General features: G+C 35.7%; 1 protein-coding gene and 1 long non-coding RNA gene across 4 annotated transcripts in view; one reads left to right on the top strand and one right to left on the bottom strand.

Annotated features, from left to right (window-relative positions):
* Nucleotides 1–23,231, top strand: part of Rorb (RAR related orphan receptor B) — a 193,199-nt gene that overhangs the window by 8,702 nt on the left and 161,266 nt on the right. The window lies entirely within an intron of this gene.
* Nucleotides 1–23,231, bottom strand: part of LOC121826874 (uncharacterized) — a 126,428-nt gene that overhangs the window by 18,804 nt on the left and 84,393 nt on the right. The window contains exon 5 of the long non-coding RNA XR_006069027.2: nucleotides 275–356. This is a non-coding gene — a long non-coding RNA (uncharacterized LOC121826874). The remainder of the gene's footprint in view (nucleotides 1–274; nucleotides 357–23,231) is intronic.

Genomic DNA, 23,231 nt, shown 5'->3' with positions numbered 1-23,231 from the left:
ATTAGATAGAATTTGTCAGACTGAGAAATCGTGGTCTTCTGTTTTAGCTCCACCCAGCGACATGTTAACTCTGGGTGGTCCTTGAGCTCTTTATTTCTTGATACTAAAATAATTCAAGAAGTAGTTCAACAACCTGACCCTATTTCTTGGGACTTCTCTAAAAGAGTGAAAAATTAGAAAGTCACTCTAATTTTAATAGATTTGACCAAACAGTTATTTCATAAGACAACTGCTTTTCTGAATACTTATTGCAATTTCTCTCTGGTCCACTTACATTTAATGGCGATGGGCATATGCTCACATTTGATGTAATTTCTGGCCAATGTCCTATTCTGGGTGGCAAGCGTAGATTGAACCTAGGAAAAGCAATTCATTAATTTGAGCTGTTATTTGTAACACAAATACAGTTTGTTTATTTGTGTATTTACTTTAACTTGTGAGAAAATATGCCTAGTACTTTAAACTAATTAGTATCATTAAACTAATATTATGATCTCTCATTGGAAAGATTGCTTAAAGGGCAATATTATTAAATAGGATCAGAGTGTGTTGTTCTCTGTAATTGATGCTCACATCAGATCACTGTTTTATTTTTATTTGCCTAAACAGTATAATGAAACTAGTTACTTGAAAAGCTTCATTGAAAATGTTAAATGGAACATGTCTAAGGAATGAATTATAAGAATGCTTAATATAGTTTAATAGTACTCCATTAGTATGAGATTCAATATTAGAAATTTCCCATTTTTATTCCATAGTTTAAGACAGAATAAACACTCAAATCATATTTTTCACTCAGCAGCCATTGGCTTCTAGATTCCAAAACTAAACAATAACGCAAGTTGAAAAGAACTTAGATATGTTGACTTCTTAATGAATGATTTGCTATTATTAGGATTTTTAATCAAATAACAAGATTATTACACAGAACGTTTTCTGTTAACTTATGCATACATTGTGCCTGGCATATGCAGAGGAATTACACACTTTAAAGAAAAGAAGAAACCTCAATCCAAATTCCCACAGTTGTTAAATATGAGCAAATGCTGCACAGTCTGGTAGACCAGAGAAACATTTGCTGGGAAAAACATGTCATATCTTAAGGTATGGTGCTTCCTGGAAATAATTTCCTTTCTACAAAACAAAATATTTTAAATATATTACTTGGAAGATTTGGGATCTTGATATATTAATTAATTAGCTTGTTCTAAAATTAAATTGAAAACAAACAGTGAAATATACTAGACTGCCTCCCTTTCAAAGCTGACTACATTTTAAAGTGAGATTAACTCTTAACACATTCATTCTTACATATATATTTTTCACTGTTTGAAAATATGTTAGATATCAAAGAAGTGGGACTTTTGAATAAACCATCCCAAGGACAATTCAAAAATACAAATATTAAGTGTATTAATAAGTTTACATAAATACCCATCATGGTTTTGTTTCAATTTATTAACTGATTTGACTGAAGATTAATTCTTGCAGATGCTCAAATCAGAATAAATGAACATTTATATTATTAGCTTTAAAGCATGCTAATTCATAAATAAATAAATTAATTTGAATTGTTCCACCGCTATTTTGTTGTATTCATTTTCTCTTTAGTAAATTTTAAAGCTATCTAACATTACTCACTCACATGTTGGTTTATAGTCAGAGAAAAACTTTTTCTCATAATACAATGACTAAAAAGAAATGGAAAGGTTTTATGTGGTACCTAACATTATAAATCAGATTACAGAGCACTTAATATGTGTAAGATACTAAGCCCTCCAAGTAACAGTCTCAAGTAGAAAAAAAAAAGGAGAAAGAAGAAGAGAAGGGAAGAGGAAGGAAGGAGGAGGATAGGATGTTTCCTTCTGAAAGATTTAAAGAATCCATCAGGTACTATCCACAAAAATGTCTCAGATGTCCACTATTGTTTATGTCACTTTTTAAATACAAAAAAAATGGATAATTTGTCTCTGGTTGTTTGTTTTAAAAAGTTACCTAAATTACCTTGAAACGAAGGCTTCTGACTCAGAACCCAGTTCTGTTTTTAATAATCTGCAGTCTGGCCTTATAGGCCATTCTTTTTCTGTCATCTCTGCGATGCATAGTGGACATTACTAATAAATTAGACAAGACATTAATCACTTGCTAGCTATGGATGTAAACTCTGCTGCCATTTCATCACTATATCTCTTAAGATGAAGTTTTCATTAAAACTCTGGCCAATGTTTTGATCACATGATGAAGAATCACATAACAAAACTGTCTATACAATTACAGTATACCTTGGGAAAACATATTACTCCAATTTTTACTCCTTGAATAATCATGATGTTATTTACAAATATGAGGATGAATTAAACTAAGTATTAAAAACAACCTTCAGGTTCTGACTGGGCACTGACTGGGCAAAACAATAATGAATCCAAAGTGTAAACAGTGTTTTTCTTACTATAATTATTCCATTGAAATTTTCAAATATATATAATTTCACAAACTCAACTATGCCTCTCTTTATATCAATTTCAAGTTTTTAGTGAAATTGCACATTTTTCCCCATTAAAAATGTATACTGACTACAGGGAAACAAACCAGGGAAATATTTCTGAAGCTATTGAGAAATGAATATGACATTGCTCTCCAATCAATCCCCAACGTCCCTTTCAGTCTGAGATAAATGTATTTATTTGTCCCTGAGCTTGCCCAATTGTCTGTTTTTAATGTCTGTCAGGAAGACGGTGGTTTCTCTTTATGTATAAAGATTTTGAACAAAGCAATGGGCTGAAGATCATGGCGTACCACTACTTACCCACCTGCACTGAAATCATCCCATCTGGCTGACTAGTATTGGCATCAGAGGTCCCTTTCTGTCCTTCTATGCTTTATACAAGATATTTCTTAAGGAAAGAGCCTTGGCACCATTAGGAAAGTGCCATATCTAATTGTACCCAGTAATATAAAGGGGAAAACCAATTACATTTGACATTAATTCTAAAGAAATACAGAGTTCCACTCCTCCTTAACAACACTGCAATTTAATTTGTTTTGCATTTTGGCTGAAACATAATGCACCTTACATGAAGCTATCATTTATGTGATTAATTTTTACGGTTTCAAATTAAGTCCATTTATGTTTCTTTAAGAGCATGATGGTTAGCTTGCTGTTATTGATTTTTTTAGGCCTCCTCACTATAAACTGTACCATACAAAGAATGGTGTAAAATACTAGCACTACCCTGTTATTTATACTTCGAGGCAGTAATTGATCATATTATATAATGATGCTGACTCCTTATAGTCATCCTACTTCGCCCACAGATACTATTCAAAAGAAAACTGTACGTACTGGGTCATCTTCATCTCATATTTGCTTTCTACTTTGTATAATAGCATCAGGTAGAAAAGGACTGAAGACTTACCTCAAGTGATTCTCTTTGTTTTGCTTTATGTAAAATACCCTCCCTGCTAGCACTGTTTTGGAGATAGTGGCACTCTTCCTCAAAATTGTTAATTCTGTCACTCTTTATACCGTGGCTGCTATTAAGGAAAGTTCTGGAAACATTTTTAAAAGGAACTAACTGTGTAAAGCTGAGAGGAACTGACAGATGCAGCCTCATCCCTGTACAAATGTAACAGCAGGAAAAATAGTATAATAATATCTTGCTTGTTTCTTGCTCTATGGCTCCCAACCAGCTTATGTAGATGCTATCTTGACAGTCCACTCAGCAATCTCGTGAGATATGTAAGACAGGTATGCAAAATAATAGATGTAGGGGAGAAGAGCCAAAGAAAACACTCAAATGTGTAAAGGATGCCTTATAAAATGGTGTAAGCTTCCAACTTCTACATTTCAAAGTAGTCCCAAATTTTAAAAATGTAAGCATCTGGTTTATTTTTTTTAATGAAAAGAAAAATGGTTAATGAGAACTTGGGAAAGGGACTCAGATTCATGTATTAAAGAAATAGAGCGATGGAAGCCGCCTTTTCTTCTGTCAAGTGATAGCAGGTGTGATGGTTTGAGAATCAGTGTCCTTGTGTGCTATGGTGGTAGCTTAGTTATATTAGTACAACCTCTAACAATATCAACCCTTACAATATTGCAGTCTGTCTTTTCATCTTGTTCAATTTTTATCACATCTGTGCTTTCTGCCAGTGATCTTCATCCACTGTTTCAATGGCTCGGTGTCTTCTTTTGGGCTCCTCTTACAAAGTGATAAACTCAAGTACATGGCATTTGTAGATACTGCTCTGAAAAGTCCTGATAACTAAGCAAAGCTGATATATTCTGGAACCTTTTTTCAAAGCCCATAAGTGAAAACTTTGATAACTCACCTATGTATGTGAAAAATGTGTGCATTTATACATAACTGTTTGTGTATATGAATATTCACATTATGAAAGTTATTAATATGTTTTTTTTTAAATCAAAGTCTTTGCTCCAGCAATTCACCTTCTTGGAATTTCTCCAATGGAGAACAAGCTAAAGGGCTAACAGGAAGTTATTTCACGAGACACAGCTGTGGCCTTATTGTGTGCTCTGCAGTGATTCAGAGAACCCTTTCGTGCAGTGCCCTTTATGACGCAGCCTCCATTCATGTGCGCTCACTGTGCATGTGTATGTGTTTGTCATGTATACCATACACCTCGCCAGCATCAAGTATATATAGGTAGCTGGTGATATGCTTTAGAAAATGGGTTAAAATGGCAATAAAAACAAAATTCTCTTTGACCAGAGTAAACACCAGTAAGAAAAACTGTAGTGCAAGAGTTTAGATCCTATAATACCTAACTTACATAAAATGCTTTAAACAAAAGAGTAAAAGCTGCACCTGGAAACTAAGATTTTATTTTTATTGTGTTATTCTTTTTCTTTTCAGTATTTTCAAAATTTGCATATACAGTCAGTATAGATCATTTTAAAGCAAGAAAACGAACACACTGGAGTAAGACAGTACTCTTTCTGCATTCACTATATTTTATTTTAACTGTTAGTCTGAAGTACCTAGTACATTGATAGAATTAAGAATGAAGGCATATTGGGTCCTTGAAGAAATTAACTCTCTCATTCATTCCCTGATATTTCCCAGCTATCCCTAACTTAGTGAAGAATTGTATGCAAGGCACCATACTAAATTCTCATGTATATTCAGAATAGAATCATCTCCATGTTTTAAAGAATTTGGTCTCTTCTTCTTGAAAACCATCTGCTATGTTTCAGATATAAGTACTGGACATAATGGAACTAGGAAGAGGGTAAGGGTTGACAGGTGAAGAAGAGGAAAAAAGCACACTAAAACTTCCTCCATCGTTGAACAAAGCAGAGTTCTGCCCTGTTAAGCTCTTGCTGAGGGTAAATTAACACCCCTCTTTATGTCTCTGAAGGGTCACATTAATTTTGAAAACATATTATTTCAAATGCAGGTGCAAAGAGTAGAATACTCTGCATAGTCAGCTTCCCTGCGATTATGTCTATTGAACTTCCTCTGATATCCCAGCAAAATAGACAGGCTTTGCAATACTATGAGTGTTCATATCCCAACCAGTATTGGCAGGTTTGGATGTCACAGTGTAAGACAGAAAATGAAGTGATTCCTGCACATAGCATTGTGAAAATATTTTAAATATTCCTGTGCTCTGTCACAGATAGGGAATCCCATTGCACCCTTAATTTTGTTGTGAGCTCATTGGTATTTAGTATTTAGGGCCAAATTCAATGATTCACCTCCAAGGTAGTTATCATATGTAAATAATAACAGCTCTAGGTCAGTAGTTTCAAGTAGGGTGCAATTTTGTGACCAGGAAAATGTGTTGAAAAATGGGTATGGCTTTCCACACCCCCAGGAAATATGTGGTAATGTCTAAAGATGGTTTCTACTGTGACAGCTGAGGTAGAATTCTGAGCATCCCATAGGTAGAGGCCAGGAATAACAAGGACCATCATAACTTACAGGAAAGCCCATAGAGCAAACACTCATCCTGCCATACAAATGGCCAGTCCCGATACCAAACAACCTGCCACAAAGTCTGGAAAGAGTTTCTGAACAGAGTGGCTTCCCACATCATATTTTCTGGAAAAGCTACAACTTTTCCTCCTCCTCCTACCTTTGCACAGTAACCCTTCTGCTACCCCAAAGAAAGATTGAACTCCCCTCATTCTAAGAATTTCCAAATGTGAAGCCTTCTGCACTAACAGGGTAGGCCATTCAAATATTGATCCTGGTGCTGAGATAATGAATGTTTTTAACAAATGAATAAGACATTCTTTTGCAAGTCAGATAGGTTCTATTTCTTTGTTTTCCACAAAAATGAAAAGAGGTGATTAGAATTGTCAGTTATCGATCATTCAAAATAGTTTTTGGTGACAGAATGCTATGTGAGTTGAAACATCTACTTTAGAAAGAGCTGGAAGATACAAGAATATGAGTTCAATTGCTATGGCTAAATTAGCTCCACTTTCTTCTATACATTTATATAAATTAGGTTTTTAGCATGTATATTTCTTAAAAAAAAAAACAAAGATAGAGTTGATGATAAATCCCAGTATATTTTAGGAGTAATAGTCAAATATAAGTACCAGAAATAAATTGAAGGGAAAGGTCCTAAAAGATTAATTTCCTTTAAAATTATTTTTGCATTTAGTAATATAAAATTTATTACATAATTTGACAATTTTATCAGTTGTATCTAATAATTATAAAATTTAATTTTTAAACCCAGAAGAAATTTTATTACAGAATCAGTATTTACAGTGAAAACATGTTAAATTTGTACATATTTTTGTTACAATAAAGTATAACCTAGTGATTAAATAAAAGATTCTTAAACATGAAAGTTTTGACATAAATACATAATTCAATGGTATGAAAGCATGACTTCCAGAAGAAAAGTAGATACTATGAAATTTCAGCTAAAGAATTTATGTGATTTTTTTTTAAATCTATGCTATGGATATCAAAATATTGTGACATCTAGATTTCATTGGTGTATTTAAAGAACAATTCATCAATTTTGCTTTAAAATATAAAACCTAAAATTCTTTGGAAACTACATTCTTTGAATTAGTATAAAGGCCACAAAGCTTGCTATGACTATGGTCATACCAGGATGAAAGAGAATGCCCGAGGGCCCAGAACTCTTATCCCATGGTCATCTGCCATATTTTCTCCTGTTCTTGTTAACCTAGTATCATAATTCATTAATGCACCCTCAGAGTCATAATGCATTCTCAAAGCAGTAGCTTTTCCTAATGACTAGGTACTATCCTATCGATATCTAGACCATAAACAACTGCTTATTTTCACTCACATTTTTAAAGCAGCTGTTCTCTGTAGAAATTATGAATAATCACGAACCTTAGAATTGCCAACCATGGGAGAGAAGAACCACTATACTCAAAGAGTAAGAGCCAGTGTATACCTCTAGACCTCTCTGTGTTTTCTGTAAGTCCCATTAGTAAATAATCTTAAACTCAGGGATTGATGCAACTTCTGTGGCTCTCATCACAGCACTCAGTGTCAGAACTCTGCAAAGTAGCCATAGACCAAGTATAAAGACTTATATATTGGGTCTGTGTTCCAATAAAGCATCATATGCAAATAAAGTAGGCTAGATTTAGGTGAGCAATCATTTGCTGACCCTGACACTTCATTGTTAAAGCACTATATATGTCTAAATTTTGTGTTCTCATTCCCCCAACATCAATAAATACTGAATAGGTATAAAAATTTAAACCTTACAAAGATATTAAAAATATGCTGAAATACAATAAATGATTGAAAATAAGAAAAGAATCACAAACCTAATAGTGCTTAGATATTAGAAAGTGCTGTGGGCCACAGGCAGTGGGATAAGGTTAGCACACATTATTCATACACTCTCCCCATAGTAAACAATCAATTATAATTCAAGAGAAACATTTCACATATTTTCCTTGATTATATTTTTCATCATTTGGACCAGTCCCAAGACTAAATCCATACTTATCTACAACAGGTAACTGAAACCACGTTAATTATGGTTTATGAAAGCTGAACAAAACATCAGGCAATTAGCAAAACAATTACCAAATATTTCATAGAGCTGGAATACTTTAAGTTATTGGATGAGATCCACTGAAGAACATTTCTTTGTAAGCAAATACTATACTACACTTCTTACCTGCATTGTTCTGATGTAATTCCTAGCAAATAGCAACAGTGTTAGTCATATAGCAAGTGAGTGATTAAAAAAAAAAAAGGTATCAGTTATTTGTCTTATCTGATAGATGAGGAAGCTGAGATAATGAAAAGTCAGGACACTTGTCCCAGGCCATACATCAAATACATGCAATCCTGGTGTTTGGGTCCCCTACCTCTCATGACTTTAGTCTTACCCTTCACCAAATGCTTTTCTTGATAAATGAATCCCCAGGGTTTCAAAATGACAGGTATGCATTGTAATCTCAGAGAGAACAACACAATAAGGCACCGCCAAATGACTGACACCTGTAAGCTTTGAGAGCCGGAGGAGTACAGAAAGTAAGCAGATGCCACTGTGGTTAGGGAGAGGGTCACTAGAAGCACTTGCTCTTCAGTCATATTCAATCACTATTCGATAAAAAATAATCATTTTCAGTAAAATATCATATTGACCCACTAGGGGACCAGCAAGAATCTATGGCATCTACAGTGAGGTAGTCTGAGTTCCAATCCTCCGCTTTTATGTCAGTTTTCTGAGCTTCATTGACATATACATATGTGTGTCATGTGGTATAATTACTTATATATAAGGTATAATTGTGTGTGTGTGTGTGTGTGTGTGTGTGTGTGTGTGTGTGTGTGTGTGTGTGAATTAAGATAAATAATACCTGTATTCTAAGTTCCTTATTAGGGGTAAATCAAAGTTAAATATTTATCAAGTACAGAGCTAGGACATAGCAATTATACCTTATGGAGTTTGTTATTGCTTTCCAGTTTGTATTGTTACAAACAAAATATGCATGAGAAAGCTTAGCCTCAAGTCACAAACTAATGTTTCTCAATTGGGTAGTACTTTCTAAGTCATACAAGTGTTCCCAGAGAGTTCTCTAGAGGAAATAGAGAGCTGCATAAAGACAATAACGTAAAAATGACCAAACAAGAAGGTATTTTTGTGCATGTTGGGACATATTTAGATTACTGGAGATTAACTTAATATCTGAACTTTTGATTTGAAAGGAAATGTAAGCCTACATGTAAAAGACTACCTCTTAAGACTAAACTCCATGGTATATGAAGAATCAAACAGAAAGAAGGCTTGAGCTTTGGTCTGCATAGTGACTGCAGGCTGAGCTACACAGGCATTAAGCCCTTAAAACCCTGTCTTCTACCAAGCATACTTACTCACTCATAACATTTCTGAACACACACCAGAGGTTTATTTTCATGCTTATTTATAATTTTTTTACAACCTACCTGAAAAAAAAATCTAGCTGCAACATTAACAGGTAAATTGAAGCTTGTCCACATTCCATTTCACTGAATGTTAGGCCAGGGGTGTGTGTTTGTGTGTGTGTGTGTGTGTGTGTGTGTGTGTGTGTGTGTGTGTGTGTGTGTGTGTGTGTGTGTGGCATGTTTAATTTATCTTTCTGGGGACTATTTTCAAAAAAAATCTCATCAGTTTTCACATGGGGGTATCTAATATTTAAAAATATTTTACACACAGCCTTTGGAAAATTCTCCAAGAATTGAGAACAGCTAGGTCTCTTTTTTTTCCTTTGTTCCTACTGAAAAGTATGCTTTTGGCCAGGGCGGTGGTGATGCACACCTTTAATCCCAGCACTCGGGAGGCAGAGCTAGGCAGATCTCTGTGAGTTTGAGGCCAACCTTGTCTACAGTGCAAGATCCAGGACAGGCACCAAAACTACACAGAGAAACCCTGTCTCAAAAAAACAACAACAACAAAAGTATGCTTTTGATAAGAAAACTCAAATTTTCATCTAGTGTCTACTTTCAAATATATACTTGGAAAATGCCTATACAGTTTTTTAAATGAAACCTGGAATTACATTCTTGCATCATTTATTCCTAAAATAAACAACATAAGTTCTTTCCCTTTTGTCCTTCTCATTCCTTTTTTTTCTTTCTTTCTTCCTTTCTTTGTTTTCTTTATGTAGTGCAGGAGATTAAAACCAAGGCATCCTCATGCTAAGCACACAGTCTATCATCCCCCTAGCCAATATCTCCATAGTTTTTTTCCTCTGAATTGTTGACTTATTTCAACAGATCTATGTTGAATAACTTATGCTACATACATACATGCTGACCTCAGCCCAACCATGTTGTGTGATTATGAACAAATGGAATCAGTTAGGCAGAGGGTATCATGAGTGATGCTCCTTGTGAACAGTCCCAAAACCTGCCTTCTCAAACTGATCCCATTTGGGAATGCAAAGTTTTACAAAGGTAAAAGTTGTAATATTTGAACACATTTGATGAGCTTATGTTTGTCACCAGAAGAAACATTTAATGGACATTTTAAATTTAAAAACTTATTAGCCTGTTTCCCTTAAAAGCAGTGGAAATATTCCAAGAAGCCTTATTTTACCTTAAAGTGTTCAATTCAAAAAAATTTGTTTTATTCAAATTGCCTCCCTGAGTTAAACGATCTTATACAAAATCTTATAAATGTGTAATATAAATAAAAATAAATTATAGGGTCCAATTTCCTCTGAGATTTCAATAAGTTCTTTTTTTTGTTTTTGTTTTTGTTTTTCCCTTATCATAACTAACTGTAGTTTACTGTAGGGTACAGGCTGTGATGATTTGAATGCATTTTCTCAGTTAATTGTCTGAGAAAGCTCCTGAAACTGGTAGCATTTTAATCCATTTTAGAGCTGAGGAACCCCTACAGTAACCTGTTCAAAATCACGCCCATCAGTACTCAGGAAGCTAAGATTGAATCTCTTAACAACTGGGCTATCTAGGTCTCGCACCTATGGTCTCAGGCTGTTTCCAGCTCATCACCTGTGAGTCTCTGGTTTTAGTGGCCCTTTCAGGGGAAAAAGCCCTGATTCAGCCAAGGCAGAAGCTAAACAATGTTCTAGTTCATTTTTCACTGTGATCTGTGTGTGGTACTAATGCCTACCTCCTCTGCATCTATAAGGGAACACCTGGAGTGAGAGAATGAACATTCCGCATCATTGGAAAGAATGTCTTTCTCTTTATTGTACATTCAGACAAATATCAGCAAATAACTTGGCCCTGACAAATTGTTTTTAAGATAGTGTGGCTCACACCCAAGTGTAGGCAGAGGTTAATACACAAAGACAGTCTTTTGGAGACTCCGTGGAAAGAACTCTAAGATTTAAATCAATCTGCATTTTGGTGGCTGGGGCTAATACCTCTTGGGCCCCACCTTCACATCTTAAAACATGTGGGGTGAAGTTATCCTCAGGCTCTCTTTCAGATGTCATCTATAAAATCATCTCCTTAACAATATATGATTTTAATTTTTTTATTTTATATGAGTGCTTTGCCTGCATGAGTGTCCGCTCATCACTTGCATGGCTGGTGCATGTGGAGACCAGAAAAGGGATCCAGACCTTCCTGGAACTGGAGTTACAGTTGTGAGCTGTCATGTAGGTGTTGGGAATCTGCCTCTGGAAGATCAACCTGCCGATGCTCTCAACCACTGAGCTACCTCTCCAGCTCTAAAGATAATGTTTTCATTGCAATGTTACAGGGATTGGTTTTCAGTTGTTTCAGTGTTTGAGAGACAGAGGCTTTTGAAAACTGTCCAAATCCAAACATGCATCTACAACCTTAAGACTGCAGGGTTCCTAAATCCAGAACCAGAGTATTCTTCACAATTCTAGAATCTAATTCCATAAAGTATGCCTGCTGTTGGCCTTGTTAGAATCACAATGAGATCTAGTGCCAAACCTTACAATACACCTTTTTTGTTAAAACTACAGAGAGGTCAAGGCCGCAACCTAGTCTTGGGGCATATCACCACCATCAGTTTCACATCATTTACAGTTTCATAAGGGATCCTACTGAGTCCTTGCCAAGGACATATTTTCTCAGGGATAGGAGAAAGCTAGACGGCCGGAAAACTTGAATGATCCTTCCATCCCTTCTTAACGAGCTAAGATAGGACAGGCATAGAAAGATTGTGCCGATTTAAGATAAATATCTAAGATCCTGGAAGATTCTGCTTAGTGCTGGCTAGAGTGTGGTATGCGCCTGCGCCTGCTGGAGGTATTTAGAGATAGAAGTCAGGGTGGGTAGCCTGTGCAGGAGACAGGGGAATTCATGAAGGGAGACACTTTAGCCTCTCCTTCAAGTACATCTCCCTCCTGAGTGCATTTACTTCCATCACAATGGACAAGAAGAGATCCTTGCTCAGTGGTGCAGAACCCTTGAGATCTAATTTAGCTTTTATAGGAAAATCAAAAAGAGAGAGACGGCACAAGAGCGAGTGAACAGAACAAAGAGATGAGTTTGTACCGGGAATATTGATACTTGTGGACCGTTTCTGTAACTCTTTTGAAAGAAATTTTCTAAGTAAATGCTGACTTGGACTTTTCTGGCAGCGGAAAGCAGAGCTCGGCCCACTAAGTCACGGGACCAGACTGATTCAGTACCATCAGCTTCTTCTCTCTGAGGCTCAGCTTCCTTGATTTTTGATTCTCTGAAGGTCGGAAAACATTTCAGAAAAAAATAAATTTTCACTTGTAATTCCTTAAATCTGTTCTCCCAGGGATGCCCAGAAATAGGTAAGTTACATAAATGCAAATCAAAAACACACCAGTGTCTGCACCCTCTGGTTTTGTTGATTTTTTTTTTCCTTTTCACATTTTATAGCAATTTCCAGGAATGTCATCACATTCTTTGTTCGCCGCAGGTCAATTAAAATATCTCCAAGAAGCAGGTACAATCTTCACTATGTATTGTTCTTCTCCTAGAGTGAAAGGACAGTTTTTGCTAACTGCTATTGGGAAGACACTGAGACTTAGAGAAGTGGGGGGAAAAAAAAAACTCTTTCATTTAACATTTTCACAGACAATGAAGGAAGACATTTCCTCCAATACTTCATTAAAAAACAGCATCAACAACGCACAGTGGCTTAACCCAGCAGAAAGTAGGAGAGGCAAAACCAGAGCCCAGACACTCTTATTCTTTCTCATATATTGCATGAAGTGTAATAAACTGTCATTTACAAGCAATTTTGCCACACAAATATAAAGCTACTCCTCGTGCAAAGAGCCAAAATTACTTTTGTAAATGGGTGTTAACACTGTAGTAGAAGACCGACACTTTCAAAAAGAAAAAGGGGAAGAAAGAGAAACTGAAAATATGGAGCCTTGAGTCAGGTGTTTTTCTACCCCTGAATACATTCTGGGTGCACTGGGCTGGGATCCCTATCCCACTGAATCTCAACTTTCTTAGTTGCCCAGTAGGAGAATGAGACCTACTTCACTGGACAGATACAGGAGTTGAATGGGGTAATACATGTCAAATTTATCAGGTACTTCACTAGTTGTAATATCGTGTGAAAGGCAGCAATCATATATGTTTGCACTTTAAAAACCGGCCTTGCATCTAAGCTGCTGTTCACATTGCTGACCAACTGCCCCCTGCACATTGAGAATCTGCTTGTCGTTCTGTTGATGATACATCTTGCCTGATAAAATGAAGCATTATCTCTCACCTTAGAGCATTTCAAACCCTGACCTACTTACTATCTATAGCTCCAGTCTGTAAGATACAAAAACAAGTGGTAAAATTTTCTGATAGGAATAATTAACCAAGTTGAGGTGTTAAATTGAGCCAATAATCTTCATGAAGCAAACCTATATTTAGTTTACTAGACAACAGGATACTAACTGGCATTCCCTACCTGCTAGAAAGATTCATAGAGCACATTCCAAACTTGAAATCCTGCCAGAACTACAACTCAAGTGTACCTGTACATTACTCACCAAAACTAAGCTGAAACTCCTGTTTTTGTTGTGAGATGATGATTTATTCACAATAATGTTTTGCATAAGGGTCTAATCATAAGTCCCAAATGATTCATATTGTGGAGTCCAGCTGTAACAACAATGGTATTCTCCAGAAAAAGAACCACATGAATATTGAACCTCTTGAGAATTTTCCACAACAGATCTAAGGGTGATAGATCATGCAAACTCATTCTATAATTAACCTAAGTGTTCCCTTTCCTTCACCAAAATCCAGATGGATTAGCCCATGACCTTTTGCTGGGTAAATCACAGAGCCGTGGTTTACTCTATGGTACAAAATTAAATTCAGATTTTAAAATGCAACCCCAAAATCCAAACTCACATTCAAAATTGCAATAAACTAAAGAAAGGAAAGAAGCATTTTGATGAAAAGAAGCATCACTGAAATTCACTAAGAAAACTGAAAATGAAGCAAATGTAAAATGCACATGAGTACCTCCTTTCCATCTTCAAGTTCTGGTTCTTCTAAACCTAGCAACGTCCAACCCAGAAACTGAGTCCCCATTGCTGACCATAGAAATGAGGACAGTCTTTACCACAAATGTAAGGTTAAATAATGGGCAAATCTCAATAGAAATACGGTAACTCTCAAAATGTATCTTAGAACTTTTCCATGGGAATCTTCCAAAACATGCTCATCCTATCATCTGAGTTGATGAGACAGACAAACCTAGAGAACCAAACTTGTGCAGTTTAGTCCTAATCTCACATTGTCACAAGGTACTTACACTGCCTGAAATAGGTCTTGATGACATGAGTACTGTCACAGTTTGAATGAGAAACTTCCTCCATAGGCTCCTATATTTGAAGACTTAGTCTCCGTTTGCTGGTGCTGTGTGGGAAGATTATGAAAACTTTAGGAAGTTCAAGCTTCACTGGAAGAAGTATGTTGATGGGTGCAAGCTTGAGGGTGTATAGCCTAGCCATACTTCCTGCTCTTTACCTGATTCATGGGTGTGGTTGAGAGGTAATCTCTCAGTTTACTACTCTTGCTGCAATGCCTTCCCCACCATTTTGGATATGTAGAGACCTCTGGAACTGAAAGTCACAATACTAATTTGCTTTTGGTCGTTGTGTTTTATTGTAGCAACAGAAAAGAAACTAATTACAAATGTTACTGAATGCAGGCACCAAGGAAGTGAGACCTACTTCAGGTCTCAATTTGTACTAGCATGGAAGCACAGCTAATTTCCTTGGGATGATTTACTACAAAATTATAGGTGTATGATTGATTGATGGATGGGTGGGATGGGTGGATGGATAGATAGATAGATAGATAGATAGATAGATAGATAGATAGATAGATAGATAGATTATAGATAGATAATAGATGATACATATATAGATAGATGATAGATAAATAATAGGTAGATGGATGGATGGATGGATGATAGATAGATGATAGATAGATAGATAGATAGATAGATAGATAGATAGATAGATAGATAGATAGACAGATGATAGACATCTTTCTTCAGAATATATTTGTAATTACTCAACCTAAGTAGTGTATTTACTACAATTATCTAATTTTAGCAGGCATCAAATTTACATTCACATTCTAGTCATCTAAAATTTGGGCACATCTGAAGAATTGCATTACCCTAAAGTCACTGATTTCTGTGGAAATAATTGAAAATTTCCACACTGTCTTAATACAATAATTGGGATCAAGAATTTTTATTTTCAAAGTAGCTGCCATCAAAACTTCACAAACATTAGAAAAACAGGAGGTAAAATTTAACTTTTTCCAAGAAGTATTAAATAAAATAATTCAATATTATTGTATTACTACATTATTTTCAAAATTACATATGTGTAGGTCAAATAAAGGCCAATAAATAGCATTTGCAAGGCTAAGCCAAGAAGTGAGGGCACACTAACAGTAAGGCAGGACCTGGGCATTTGCCTCAAAAAAGTTAAAGTCAATTCTTTGATTTTTTGCTAAAATAAGTGATTTACAATGTTGTCTGTCACTTGCCTCCCTAGCTGATGATAGTAATGTTCGGTCTCAAACAATACTTCCTGAAGGAGGTCCACCAGATATTATAGTGTGTGTAGGTTTTTCTACCCAATAGTAGCCTGTAATATGAAGTCATTCTTTGGTCTTTTACTAAGCCAAGACAATAAGCTAAAGAATGGAAAAAAACATACTGACCAATAGAGGCATCAGGGAAATTCACTACAAAAACTTAAAACAGAAACAATGTAAAAACATGTGTGAGTGCCTCCTTTTCTTCTAGCTCTGATCAATCCCAACCTAGCACACAGCACTGTCTCCCAGGTTCAGGGTGATTCCATTTGAGTTTAGGGCTTAACAAGCATATTTCCCAAGATTTGACTTTGATTGTTAGCTGTGGGTTGTTTGAAAATAGTTGATTTATTTTCTCTCCTAAATTTATACTCTCTTATTCCTGTTGTTTCTGAGTTTCCCCATCATTTTATATGGCTCTAAAACCTTAGGGTTAAAAATAAATAAATAAAAATAAAACCTTAGTGTTAATTTTCTTTCATTAAACTTCTCTTATCTCTTTTATCTTTTTGAGTTTTTTTTTACTTATTTTATCTCACTGATCTTTTAATGTTTTCCCTGCCTATTTTGAAATTTTTCATCTCACTATGTCATCACTTTTTTCTTATTTTGCCCATTTTCACTCTTGCCTTTGAATGGCTCATCCTCAGGCAAAAGATTATCAAGACTGGTACTGGGTTAAGGAAGAGAAGACTGTATTGAACTGGGTTACACACACAAAATAAATATTTAGCACAGGCTGTGGGTCTGACTTATAGGTACATTTATACCTCATCTACACATATATACATCTCACAACTCCAAAAACTCCAGCCAGAATTTTCAAAGTAAAATGTAAACTCAATTCTCTCTCTCTCTCTCTCTCTCTCTCTCTCTCTCTCTCTCTCTCTCTCTCTCTCTCTCTCTCTCTCACACACACACACACACACACACACACACACACACTTTCTCTCTTTCCCTCTCTTTCTCTCTCTCTGTAACTTTTTATTAGTTCATTTAGAATTTTGTACATCCGTGCAATGTATTTTTATCATATTTGTTCCCTACTCCTCCAGCTAGCCTAGGTCTACCCCTACTTCCTCCTAACTTCAAGCTCTTTTGTTGCATAACTCACTGAGTCTAGCTTGTACTGCCCATATACAGGTGGGTATAGGGCCATCCCCTGGAGATAGCCAACCTATCAGGATGATCAGTCTTCATTTACTGTTGAGTATTCCTTCAAAATCAATATTAATTGTGGACTATTTTGGTGAATCAATTACACAGCTGAAGCTATTTGGGTTTAATCCTAGTCTTTAATTCATAAGCTATGAAGTAACCTTTAGAATAACCCGGTATTGCTCTATAATGTAAGTTTAAATTTGTAGACCAAAAATCATGCATAGTTGGCTGCATTTCATTTATATTAGACAGCAGTTTTTAAAAACTACTTTGTTCCAAAACCTGTGCTTTTTCCTGAGGAAGAGGAGTAAAGATACTTTCATATACAAAAGTCACAGATAAAACCAAACAATAATGCCAATACAGTATAAGACCCTAGGCAAGTGACTTAAGTCTGCCTTGGGGAGCAGGTGATGAGAGAAAGTGAGCAAACACATAAATAAAAGTGGTATTCATTCAAAGAGATGATGTGATGTGATAGATAATGAAACCAATCAAAAGTTTGCTATAAAAGATTGATGCTACAGCCTTGTCATTTTCATATCCTCAGTATTGAGTCTTGAGAAGGTCTTGACTTCTGCTGAAAAGCTAATTAACTTTGTTTCTGCTGACCTTTTCATTCCCTTCCTATAAGATGAGCTGTTGCTTTAAATACATGCATGAAAAGGTTTGACTAATTTATAGGAGGAGATAATGTTTAAATATTTATTCTGTTGTTTGCTCAAGCTATCCCTGTAGTCAGTCTCTTCTATATTTGTATAATGTAAACACTTCTCTCAGTCAATGTTAGCTTTTTTTCTTGTCTACTAATCAAAGCTTAGATCAATCATTATAACTCAAATATGAAAATCAAATTCAAAATATATTTATCTTTCTTTTAAATTGAATTACGAGAAAATAATGTGGGATATTGTATCATATTGTGTGCAAAGATCACATTTGAGAAGATAACATTTTTCTTTAAGCTTCTAAAAATATTTCTTGGAAAATATGTCTTTAGTTCTAATATTCTCATAACCTAATAAGAAAGAACTTTAGAAAGAGAAATTGTATTTTCAGCTTGGATTTGCTATAGCATAAATCTAAGGAGATATATATATATATATAGTGTGTGTGTGCGTATATATACATATATAATAATCAAAATTACTCATGAAATATATAATTAATTTTATATAATACTATGTCTACTTAGCAATCTACATCCCTAATGCCAGTAAATAAACACAAAAGATTAGCACAGCCCATATAATCTTTAGATCAAGAATAATAAGGCTAAACTTCTGATTTTCAGAATATAAGCAATATTTCATTTTGTCAAGTAAATGGCATATGAAGAAAGAATGGTGTGCTTGTGTGCCATAATCCCTACTGTGACTTATTAATTCCTTTGTAAGTAAAACAGAGAATTTATAAGGGTTGAAGGTTATATTTATTTTTCATTACCAGCTAAAGACTTGCATACTGAATAAAAGAAATTCTAACATGAAATCAGGGAGAAGTGGTGTTTCTAAGGTCCTTTTTAAAAACTCAGTAGGAAGTCAAACAGTGGTATAGACCAGTTAATAAAGTTAAGCAGGAGGGTGGTGGAACTTTCAAAATCCAAAAGTACAGCAGTGACCAAAAAGATCAAGAATGCTTACCCCAATGAAACCTACATTCCAGAAATGGGAAGCAGAAACGATTCTTAATAAGTAAAATGTAGTATTTATGGTGCTCATCAATTCTGAAGAGAAAAATTAAAGCAAGAAAAGAATAAAGAGTGTCAGTATGGTAAGTTGTGGGGAAGTACTCCTTTTTAGTCTATACAATGAAAGTAAAAATACATCTCCTAGTGCCAAGAATAGTTAGTATTCAAAAGCAGAGGCTTGGTGTCATTTATCTCAACCTCCTGGTTTTCCAGAAGAAAGAACAGAGCGACGGAAGTTCAAATTTTGACTAAGATTTGACACCCTGAGTTCAAGGTCATCCACAGGTGGCCATCACTCTGCATTGTATCATCCACCTCTCTTAGGAGTATGGAAGTTGTCTCTTCAGTACATTGTGTTACTGCAAACAAGTTCAGACTAACTAAAAATGTTTCATTCTTCCAAAGCATTTCTATACATCTCACCAGCAGTGTGATTATAGACTAACACATTGACTTCACACACTTGAGGACAGATGGCTGCTAACACCATGATGTGAGTGATGACACAGTCAAATGTGATCTTCAAGTGGGGTCTCAGAGTCACTTTCCTACCACAGAGATCTATGCAGACTACCAACAATTATATGGTTTACTAAAATGTATTTTAAACTTTCATGTGTTTTTAAAATAAACTTGGAACCTGTCACTTGTTTTCCCCTAAATTTAAGTGACAGAAAACCAGAGATCATTTTTTTTCTGCTGTAGCAAAGACCAAGGGGCCCTGAGGGAAGAAGAACTAGAGATTCCCCAACTTGAGTCAAACTGTGATCTACATAACGGGAGTGGAGGTTCTCGGAGCCCAAGTGTGGAAACACATTAAAGTGCGGTTATTGCTAGAAGTAACTGTGAAAATGGTACTTTGCTGGTGCAGCTGCTCCCATCGCATTTGGTTTACTGAAAAAGAAAAATGTTTATTATGGTTAGGACTACAAGCCTCGGGCATCCACGTCTCAAGTGTCTCCTAATCTCTCCTCGAACAGCCGTCCGTCTGGCGGCAAGAGAGCCTGCAGCTCTGTATGTTTGAATGCAGGATTTAGTGTGCTGGGCCAAAGGCTTGTTACCCTTTCTATTTGTAAACTGTGAGACAAAAAATGGAGACAGTCTGTAGATATACCCACAATTGTTTTCACACTCTCACTCTGGGTTTTCAATAGAAGTTGGGGACAACCTGAAAATTGTCTCTTTTAAATGCAATGTTTTGTCTTGTCTTTTCTTGTATTATTTTACTGGTATCAATCCTTTTTCGTTTATAGTGTCGCACCAGTGCCTGTTGATGAGTTACTTGGGGACAGCTCTGTGCTCTTTGTTTTAGGATTTGCTCACAATTGGGAAAAGTCACTAACAGTTGTTGTGTACCTACTTGTCCCTAAATTTTAGATTTAATCATTTACTCTTAATGGAAAAAAAAAAAATCTTGTGAGTTAGGCACTTGTATTAATGTCATGTTATATATGCGGGAATGCAGCTGAAACAATTTAAATAACATCTCCACAACTGCATATTTAATATCAGACTGTGATTCCAGACCTTCAGGGTTCAAATTCGTGAACCTTCTTTCCATGTAACATTGGAGGACCTCTCTGTTCAACCAGCATTTCATCAAGGGGTTCTGTATTTTTCTATCCATGAGAATGGTTAGGGAATGAAGTACTGTTGTAAGGAGCAGATTTTTCATAATTAAGAAAAATTCCCCAGGCCTTTAGAGAACGGGTAAGCATTGACCTTTACATAGCAGTCAGTGGTACTGACTTCAGGGAGTGCCCTTGAGATTTTCAGAGCACTTTGATGCATAAGCAGCAGCTGACTTCAAAATGATTTTCAGTCAGCATCCATGAGTTCACATCAGCTAGAAGACCTAATCTGGTGACAGGAACACTGGGATTTCCCTGATTACGTCACAAAGACGGATGAAGATGAAACACTAAGTCAAGTTTCTGCTTCTAAGATGTTCTCATAACCCCAAAGTGCCCTGTTCAGAAGGTGTAAGACATTCCTCAGACTGAGAAAGTGGTTCACAAGCTCCCTGTTTTTCTGTGAATTATACCCTTATTAAGGGGTGATCTGGATGCTTAAATACCTTTTTTTAAGTGAGTGATATTCCCCTTTCAGAAAAGCCAAGTTTGTAGTCGCATGCCATCTTATTCCTTCTGTTATGAGATTGGTTTAAATGGCTCAGACACCATAAATTCAAGCATCTGAGTCCATATGTGTATCCATGCACATACATACATGTTCATTGCATAATTGTCTCCTTTAATATGCAAAAGAAAAAGTAAGTCCTACATATTGAATCTTCATTTTAAAAAACTGAGGACAAATGAACTCAGTAGCTTTTCTCTCTCCTCCCCACCCCAAACCCCAGTAAATTTCAAGTAAACCTTACATGAGAGCTTTTTTCCTAAAGATTGCTAACTCTTCTTGCTGATGGATCACATGATGAGGAATGGAAGAGTGATGAATTCCTAGTCTTGAAAGTCAATGTCAAAATTATTGCTATCCAGAGTCATATCATAAATTTTTTTCACCAGAATTAATGCTATGAGGTGTCAGAAGCCTATGAAAACCATCAATGTTTCTTCTCATCTAAGTTGACACACTGTCACTGTGAATAAAATTAAAGAGACATGTAAGTTTGTGGAACTGTCTGCAATACAAGTGGTTGCTCCAAGCTTACCTATCCCTAATTTTTAACATTAGTGTGAGTTTCCAGATCTAAAACTTTAGTAGTACTGTATTAATGAAATTAATCCATTACTTTACAATTTAGCCTTGATCGAGTTCTTAAGACAAGGGAAGAAACGAGTGACATTTTTTGCCAGAATATCACAAGAACAGTCTTTAGCCTTGTTGTGAATGCTGTTCCCCTCTAAAACCTCTTCAGCTGGTCCTCCACAGTCCAAATTGCTCTGTGTACCAACTTGCAGACCCCTACTTAGATAGACTTTCAACCTCTCTTCTAGATCAAACTCCCAAAGTCATCTACATTCCTCCATGAAACAGCATGATCAGGTTCTTCAAAATAAGAACCCACTCCCTAGCATCAATTTCTGTATGTTGTTTTCTATTGTTGTGATAAAACACCCCAACCAAGGCAACTAACAGAAAGAAGGGTCTATTTGGGCTTACAGTTCCACACAGAGAAGGGTCTGTCACCCATCATTATGTCAGGGAAGCATGGCAGCAGTCAGGCATGATAGCTGAAGCACTTAGCTGAGAGCTCACATCTTAAACTGTAAGCAAAGAGAGCTAACAGGGAACAGCACAAGGCTTTGGAGCCTCCAATCCTGTCCAAAATCACATACTTCCCCCAGCAAGGCCACACCTCATAACCTAACACTACCACTAACTGGAGACCAGATATTCAAATTCCCAGTACAATGGGGAACATTTAAACCATCACAAGAACTTTTACTATTCTTCCCTGTGGTGTTCTACACGTAGAGAAACAAACAAGTTATAAATGCAATCCTGCTTCAAGAAAAATCGCATTACCTAGAGAGAGACATTTGAAGATTATTTAAATCTAGCAGATTCTTCATCCTACCTCTTTTCTTTTCTCAATGACCACATCTGATATCCTGCCCCAAAAGCACTATTCCAAGCTTAGTTGTTTTTTTTTTTCCTTTCCAGTTTCATTGACTCTCCATGGACCTTATTTCTTATGATGTCTTAATGCTATAAAGAATTTTCATTCATTTAAAAAGGATGCAACTATATATATATATATATATATATATATATATATATATATACATATACATATACATATACATATATGTGTGTGTGTGTGTGTGTATGTATATATGTGTATATATGTGTATATATGTGTATATATATATATATATATATATATATATATATATATATATATATACTGTGTCTTTATAGTACTGATGGAAAGCTACTCTTTCCTTGGGTCAGTTGTACATCATAATCTTTGTAATACCCTCATCATCAGCATGACCTTCTTACACCATTATCCTTCTGAAGGTGTCAGTAGTGAGCTTGGTGTTAAGGAGATACTTAGTAATTACAAATGATATAACATGCTGTTTAGGTTAAAAATCGCAGCTGGTGTGATGTGTGCATGCATATATTTGTGTCCATGCATGTGCGGTTGTGTGTGTGTGTGCATGCTATGACAGAGAAGGAAAAGCACAGACTGCTTTTGTTTATTTTTCTCTAGTCATTTTATAAAGATTTCTTGAGCAACTAGTGTATGCCAGGGGTTAGAATACAGGCTTCACTGTACTTCTTGAAGGAAGAGAGAGAATCATGTGGGCAAATCATCTCTTTAGTTTTGCTGAACTCATTTTGAATAAGTTGCCTTCGTTTTGAAACTTTGCAAAGAAAAAAAATACCAA

The sequence above is a fragment of the Peromyscus maniculatus genome, chromosome 1, assembly GCF_049852395.1.
Source record: "Peromyscus maniculatus bairdii isolate BWxNUB_F1_BW_parent chromosome 1, HU_Pman_BW_mat_3.1, whole genome shotgun sequence".
NCBI classification, from domain to species: domain Eukaryota; kingdom Metazoa; phylum Chordata; class Mammalia; order Rodentia; family Cricetidae; genus Peromyscus; species Peromyscus maniculatus.
The sequence above is the reverse complement of the archived record's forward strand: the minus strand, read 5'-3'. Positions and strand labels throughout refer to the sequence as shown.